At 42.9% G+C, this 8036-nt stretch overlaps 1 non-coding gene across 1 annotated transcript; it reads right to left on the bottom strand.

The window, feature by feature from the left end:
• Positions 1-5424: 5424 nt before the first annotated feature.
• On the bottom strand, positions 5425-5532 carry LOC130984871 (small nucleolar RNA R71). Its single transcript, XR_009088777.1, has one exon. It is a non-coding gene; the product is annotated as a small nucleolar RNA R71 (small nucleolar RNA).
• Between the last annotated feature and the right edge of the window lie 2504 nt (positions 5533-8036).

Genomic DNA, 8036 nt, shown 5'->3' with positions numbered 1-8036 from the left:
CTTGCTTGTTGATCTTCCTTTCTTGACAGTTACTTGAGTTGTGATGCCTCCCTTCTTGCTGATCACCCCTGCTTCCTTGTGAATCCCTTTTTCTTCTTGCATCTGTTTGTTTTTCTGTTCCACTTCCTTTTCAGTAGATTGCTTTGGAGGGAGATCATTACTCATTTTGCCTGTTTCTTCATCCCTTTGTTCCTCTGGAAAGACTTTCAGGATGATGCTCTCCTCATGCATCCTAAGAGTTAGCTCTCCTTGTTCTATATCCACAATGGCTCTAGCAGTGGCCAAAAATGGTCGACCAAGTATTATGGAGTCATTTCCATTTTCTGAAGAATCCAGGATCACAAAGTCTGCCGGATAGATGAACTTGCCAACCTTAACTAAAAGGTTCTCAATCAGCCCCTTAGGATAGACTATTGATTGATCCACCAATTCCAAAGTCATCTCTGTTGGTTTTACCTCCTCTATGCCAAGCTTTTTCACTAGAGAATATGGGATTAGATTTATGCTTGCTCCAAGATCGCACATCCCTTTGTTAATGAACAGGTTTCCAATAGTGCATGGCAAGAAGAAACCTCCAGGGTCCTCAAGCATGGGAGGGAGTCCCTTTTTAATGAGTGCACTGCATTCCTCACTAAGCATCACCGTTTCCTTCTCATTCCAATCTCTTTTCTTGTTGATGAGCTCCTTTAGAAACTTAGCATACAGGGGCATTTGCTCCAAAGCCTCTGCCAAAGGTATGTTGATTTCCAACTTCTTGAAAGTCTCAAGAAATTTGTGGAAGTGCTGGTCCTTTGTTTCCTTGTGAAATCTTTGTGGATAAGGCAGTGGTGGTGTTGGGCTCTTCTCCACTTGATGCTGTTTTGGAATTGGTTCTTCCATGATTTTCTTTCCTTTCTTCAAATTCTGTGGCTTGCTGTCTTCCTCTGTGAGCTTTTCTGGAGCACTCTTGCTTATTGTGTCTTTGTTGATGGCTTCATCATTCTTTGTTGGCTCAGTGTCATTCTCCATAAGCTTCTTTGTTGCTCCTTGGCTACCATCTGTTAACACTCTTCCACTTCTTAGTTGCACCACCTTGCATTCTTCCTTTGGGTTGGGAATGGTGTCACTAGGTAGTGAACTTGATGGCTTCTCAACAGAGATCTTCTTAGAGATTTGCCCAATCTGCCTCTCTAGGTTCTTCATGGTAGCTTCTTGATTCTTGTTTGTCAGTTCTTGGTTTTTCATCAGTTTTTCCATGAGTAGCTCTAGATTGGTGATTCTCTGTGAATCTTGTGAGATGGGTTGATTTTGGGGTGTTGAGGGATGATGATAAGTGTTTTGGTTAGTTGGTTGGCTATTGGGTGGGTATTGGTTAGAATTTGGGTAGTTGTTTTGTGGTTTTCTATATGTATTTTGGCTAGTGTTTGGCTGGGGGTTATGGTTTGTGTTTTTCCAATTGTTTTGGCTTGTGTTTCTTTGCCATGGTTGTTGGTTTTGATTATGGTTGTCTCCCCATCTGAGGTTGGGATGGTTCTTCCAAGATGGATTGTAGGTATCTCCATAGACTTCATTTGTTCCAGGATTTTGGTTGTGCATGTATTGAACTTGCTCTTGCTGTTGCTCCTCTTGAGCTTCTTCACTTTGCACCCAAGTGGTTAGAGGTTGGCTTGTGGTGCTCACTGCTGCCACTTGCAAGCCATCAATTCTCTTAGCCATTTGCTCAAATTGTTGTTGAATCTGTTGCTGCATCATCTTGTTTTGAGCTAAGATTGAATCAACTCCTTCCAACTCCATTACTCCTCTTCTTTGTGATGGTTGGCGTTGTCTTTGATGAGCAAAGAAATATTGGTTGTTGGCCACCATATCAATGAGGTTTCGAGCTTCCTCTGTGGTTTTCATGAGCTGTAAAGAGCCTCCTGCAGAATGATCAAGAGCTTCTTGAGCTTTAAGAGTGAATCCCTCATAGAAGTTTTGCAACTTGTCCCACTCAGTGAACATTTCTGGTGGACATTTCCTCAATAGAGCCTTATATCTCTCCCATGCTTCATACAAGCTCTCGGCCTCCATTTGAGTGAATGTTTGAACCTCTGTCTTCAACCTTAGGACTCTTTGAGGTGGATAGAATTTGGCAAGGAACTTGCTCACCAAGTCATCCCAAGTGTTGATGCTTTCTTTTGGAAAGGTCTCTAGCCATTGAGTTGCTTTATCCCTCAGAGAGAATGGGAAGAGTAGCAACTTGTAGCTATCAGGGGGCACACCATTTGTTTTCACTGTGTCACAAATTCTCAAGAAAGTAGACAAATGTTGGTTTGGATCCTCCAAAGGCCCTCCTCCAAAAGAACAATTGTTTTGCACCAGAGTGATGAGTTGTGGCTTGAGTTCAAAGTTGTTTGCATTGACATTGGGAGGAAGAATGCTACTCCCACAATGCCTAGCATTTGCAAATGTGTATGAAGCCAAAACTCTTCTCTGTTGTTGATTATTGTTGGCTCCTTCTCCTGGTTGATTGATATCTCCTTCCATGTCTTGGAATTCCTCCTCAGATTCTTCTTCTCCAACAATGTTCTTCCCTCTTTCAGCTCTTCTTATTCTCCGAAGAGTCCTTTGATCAATTTCTGAGATAATAGGGGAAGATCTTCCTATACCTGACATACAAACACACAGCAATAAACACACAGACCCAGAAAATTAATAAAACTCCAATCTATTGCTAGAATGAGATTTTGGTTAGTTTAAGCAAAAATTCAAACAGTTAGTGTGTTAGTAAAAATTAGAATAACAGAAAAGAAAAAGTGCTTAATCTAGACCTCCACTTCACTTAATCATTGTCAATCTATTTCAATCCCCGGCAACGGCGCCAAAAACTTGATGTGTGGAAAACGATCCAACACAAACTCACCGGCAAGTGTACCGGGTCGCATCAAGTAATAATAACTCACATGAGTGAGGTCGATCCCACAGGGATTGAAGGATTGAGCAATTTTAGTTTAGTGGGTGATTTAGTCAAGCGAATCAAGTTTTGGTTGAGTGATTTGTGTTTAACAGAAAGTAAATGACAGTAAATGTAAAGGGGGAAGGGAAAAGTGCAGTAAATTGAAGAACAGAATTGTAAATGTGCAGAATCTTAAAGAGCAAGAAAGTAAATGACTAAAACTTAAAGTGCAAGAAACTTAAATTGCAGTAACTTAAATGGCAAGAAAGATAAATGGCTTGAATATAAAAGGGAATTGAGGAATGGGATTGCAAGATCTAAACAAAGAAGAAGTAAATTTCAGCAATGGATTGAGCAGAATTTAAATCAGAAGCAAATAACATTCAAACAGAAAGAAAATAAAATGCAGCAAAGGTTCACAGAGAACCAAGAGTGAATTATGATCTCAGGATCCCAAGGGCTTAGGTAGCAGAGCTTAAAACCCAATTTCCTTCCCAGATCTGAATTAACTAGCAATTGACAGAAAATTAAAGAAGAAGCAATAGATGAACAGAATTGGAATTGAATTATGCAGAAAACAAAGTGCAAAGAGCTTGAATGGGAATTGGGACAGAATTTCCCCAATTTCACACACCCAAAACTCAAAAACAAAAGAGTAGGATTGCCCAAGGGAAATGAGGAAGGAGATCAGTCAATTCTCCCTTGATCCTCTTAGTTCTCGGACAAGTCTCTCAAGAAAGCTCAAGGAAAAATGAAATTCAAAAGCCAAGGTAAAAGTCTAAATGGTGAAAAGTAAAAGTAAAAGCTCAAGGTAGCTAGAAAGGTCCTAATTACATCAAACTATCTCCTATTTATACACTTTCTATTCTTGGATAATGGGATTTGGATGGGCTTTTGAATTGGTGAAGAAATGAATTCAAATGAATTTTTAATTTGAATTTTGGCCCAAAAATCACTCCCAGGAGGCTGCCCTGCCCTTGTGGAGGGCAGGGCAGAAAATTGATGCATGGTGCACAAGCTTGGTGCGGCCTTGGTGCAAGTTGGTGCTGCGTGGTGCGCGTCTGGCACGTCCTGGTGCGGCAAGATGCTGCCCTGCCTGCGCCAAGGGCAGGGCAGAAAAGTTGATGCGCCAGAGTTGAGTTGCTGCGCGCGTTGGTGCTGCCAGAGGAGGAAATTGGTGCGCCAGAAGGAAGATTGGTGCGCCAGGGACGCAAAACGCTGCCCTGCCCGCGCCAAGGGCAGGGCAGGAACGGTTTGGTGCGCCAGGGATGGGAGCGCGCGCGCTTGGTGCTGCCAGGGAAGGAAATTGGTGCGCCAGATTGAGGAGTGGTGCGCCAAGATCGTGCCAATTCAAATGCTGCCCTGCCTGCGCCAAGGGCAGGGCAGAGTTGCCATATTGCACGCCCGAGTTCGAATCACGGAGGAAGCAAACACGCTAATTATTTTCTTGGTTTCTTGGCACGGTAGTGGACCTTAGTACTTAGCTTCCTCATGGTTCCTAGTTCGAACCTTGTAGCATGCATGGGTGACCTTTTTTCCTTGATTTCTTTCCTTGAGGTGCCCGATTCTGCTCTCCACAAGGGCAGGGCAGAATTTGCTTTCTCTTGGTTCCAAGGCACCATTTTGTGCTCTGCCCTTGGAGTGGGCAGGGCAGAGTTGCCTATTCTTGCTTGGTCACCTAATGTTGCTCTCCTGGAGGGCATTCTGCCCTTGTGGAGGGCAATGTTGCTTCCCCCATTAGTTGCGGCACGCTTCTCTCCTCTTTGGCCACGCTTTCCTTTTCTTGTGTCACGCTTCTTAGGCCACGCTTTTCATTTTCTTTTCTTTTCTTCACCTACAATAAACCAAACAACCACTCAAAGTATCACTAAATTCAAGAGGCTTATAAATCAATTAAAATGCAATTAAAATTAGCTTAAACCTCATGATTTAACATTAATTTCATGGTGATTGCTTGATTTAGAGAAGTTATGCATTTTCACTCCAAATCACTTACTTAGGATGCAAGAAAGTGCATAAATGCTAACAAAACAAGTGAAATTAGCTTGAAAAATGGGTATATGATGACTTGTCATCACCTAACAGAAATCTTCAAAGAAGAAGAAGACATGGCAGCCAAAAACAACAACAATGCAAACAATGCAAGGAAGGTGCTGGGTGACTTTACTGCACCTACTCCCGACTTCTATGGGAGAAGCATCTCTATCCCTGCCATTGGAGCAAACAACTTTGAGCTTAAGCCTCAATTAGTTTCTCTAATGCAACAGAATTGCAAGTTTCATGGACTTCCATTGGAAGATCCTCATCAGTTTTTGGCTGAGTTCTTGCAAATCTGTGACACTGTCAAGACTAATGGGGTTGACCCTGAGGTCTACAGACTTATGCTATTCCCTTTTGCTGTAAGAGACAGAGCTAGGACATGGTTGGACTCACAACCCAAAGAAAGCCTAGACTCATGGGAAAAGCTAGTCAATGCCTTCTTGGCAAAGTTCTTTCCACCTCAAAAATTGAGTAAGCTTAGAGTGGAAGTCCAAACCTTCAGACAGAAGGATGGAGAATCCCTCTATGAAGCTTGGGAAAGATACAAACAATTGATCAGAAAATGTCCTTCTGACATGCTTTCTGAATGGAGCATCATAGGTATTTTCTATGATGGTCTCTCTGAACTATCCAAGATGTCTTTGGATAGCTCTGCTGGAGGATCTCTTCATCTAAAGAAGACGCCTACAGAAGCTCAAGAGCTGATTGAAATGGTTGCAAATAACCAATTCATGTACACTTCTGAAAGGAATCCTGTGAACAATGGGACTAATCAGAAGAAAGGAGTTCTTGAGATTGATACTCTGAATGCCATTTTGGCTCAGAACTAGATATTGACTCAACAAGTCAATTTGATTTCTCAAAGTCTGTCTGGAATGCAAAATGCACCAAGCAGTACTAAGGATGCTTCATCTGAAGAAGAAGCCTATGATCCTGAGAACCCTTCAATGGAAGAGGTGAATTACCTAGGAGAACCCTATGGAAACACCTATAATTCTTCATGGAGAAATCACCCAAATTTCTCATGGAAGAATCAAGAAAGACCTCAACAAGGTTTCAACAACAATAATGGTGGAAGAAACAGGTTTAGCAATGGCAAGCCTTTTCCATCATCTTCTCAGCAACAGACAGAGAGTTCTAAGCAGAACACCTCTGACTTAGCAACCATGGTCTCTGATCTAATCAAAACCACTCAAAGTTTCATGACTGAAACAAGGTCCTCCATAAGGAATTTGGAGGCACAAGTGGGACAGCTGAGCAAGAAAATTACTGAACTCCCTCCTAGTACTCTTCCAAGCAATACAGAAGAAAATCCAAAAGGGGAGTGCAAGGCCATCAATATGGCCGAATTTGGAGAGGAGGAAGAGGAAGTGGACGCCACTGAGGAAGACCTCAATGGGCGTGCACTAGCCTCCAATGAGTTCCCCAATGAGGAACCATGGGAATCTGAGGCTCAAAATGAGACCATAGAGATTCCATTGGACTTACTTCTGCCTTTCATGAGCTCTGATGAGTATTCTTCCTCTGAAGAGGACGAGTATGTCACTGAAGAGCAAGTTGCTAAATACCTTGGAGCAATCATGAAGCTAAATGACAAGTTATTTGGAAATGAGACTTGGGAGAATGAACCTCCTTTGCTCACCAAAGAACTGGATGACTTGTCTAGGCAGAAATTACCTCAAAAGAGACAAGATCCTGGGAAGTTTTCAATACCTTGTACCATAGGCACCATGACCTTCAAGAAGGCTCTGTGTGACTTAGGGTCAAGTGTAAACCTCATGCCTCTCTCTGTAATGGAGAAGCTAGGGATCTTTGAGGTGCAAGCTGCAATAATCTCATTAGAGATGGCAGACAACTCAAGAAAACAAGCTCATGGACTTGTAGAGGATGTTTTGGTGAAGATTGAAGACCATTACATCCCTGCTGATTTCATAGTCCTAGAGACTGGGAAGTGCATGGATGAAACCATCATCCTTGGCAGACCCTTCCTAGCCACAGCAAAGGCTGTGATTGATGTTGATAGAGGCGAACTGATCATTCAAGTGAATGAAGAATCCTTTGTGTTTAAGGCTCAAGGATATCCCTCTGTCACCATGGAGAGGAAGCATGAAGAGCTTCTCTCAAATCAGAGTCAAACAGAGCCCCCACAGTCAAACTCTAAGTTTGGTGTTGGGAGGCCACAACCAAACTCTAAGTTTGGTGTTGAACCCCCACATTCAAACTCTAAGTTTGGTGTTGGGAGGTTCCAACATTTCTCTGAGAAAATGTGAGGCTCCATGAGAGCCCTCTGTCAAGCTACTGACATTAAAGAAGCGCTTGTTGGGAGGCAACCCAATGCTATATTTTATCTATTTTCTTTTGTTATTTTATGTTTTTTTTAGGTTGATGATCATGAGAAGTCACAAAATCAATTGAAAAAGCAAAAACAGAATGAAAAACAGGAAGAAAAACAGCACACCCTGGAGGAAGAACTTACTGGCGTTTAAACGCCAGTAAGGCTAGCAGGTGGGCGTTTAACGCCCAGTCTGGCACCATTCTGGGCATTTAACGCCAGAAAGGGGCACCAGACTGGCGTTAAACGCCAGAAAAGGGCAAGAACCTGGCGTTAAACGCCAGAAATGGGCACCAGCCCGGCGTTTAACGCCAGAATTGGCTCAAAACGTGATTTTGCATGCCATTTGGTGCAGGGATGACTTTTCCTTGACACCACAGGATCTGTGGACCCTACAGGATCCCCACCAACCCCACCACTCTCTCTCTTCTTCACCCATTCACCAATCACCTCAACACCTCTTCCCCAAAAACCCTTCACCTATCAAATCCCATCTTCCTCTTCACCACTCACATCCATCCTTCATAAAACCCCACCTACCTCACCATTCAAATTCAAACCACTTTCCCTCCCAAACCCACCCTCACTTGACCGAACCTTACCCTTCCCCCTCCCCTATATATACCCTTCTTCACCCTTTCATTTTCACACAACCTAAACACCACTTCTCCCCCTCTTTGGCCGAACACAAAAGCCATTCCCTTCTTCCTCATTTCTTCTTCTTCTTCTCCCTTCTTTCTTCTTTTGCTCGAG

Source organism: Arachis stenosperma, chromosome 5, assembly GCF_014773155.1.
Source record: "Arachis stenosperma cultivar V10309 chromosome 5, arast.V10309.gnm1.PFL2, whole genome shotgun sequence".
Taxonomy (NCBI): Eukaryota; Viridiplantae; Streptophyta; class Magnoliopsida; order Fabales; family Fabaceae; genus Arachis; species Arachis stenosperma.
This window is presented reverse-complemented; position numbering and strand designations above follow the sequence as displayed.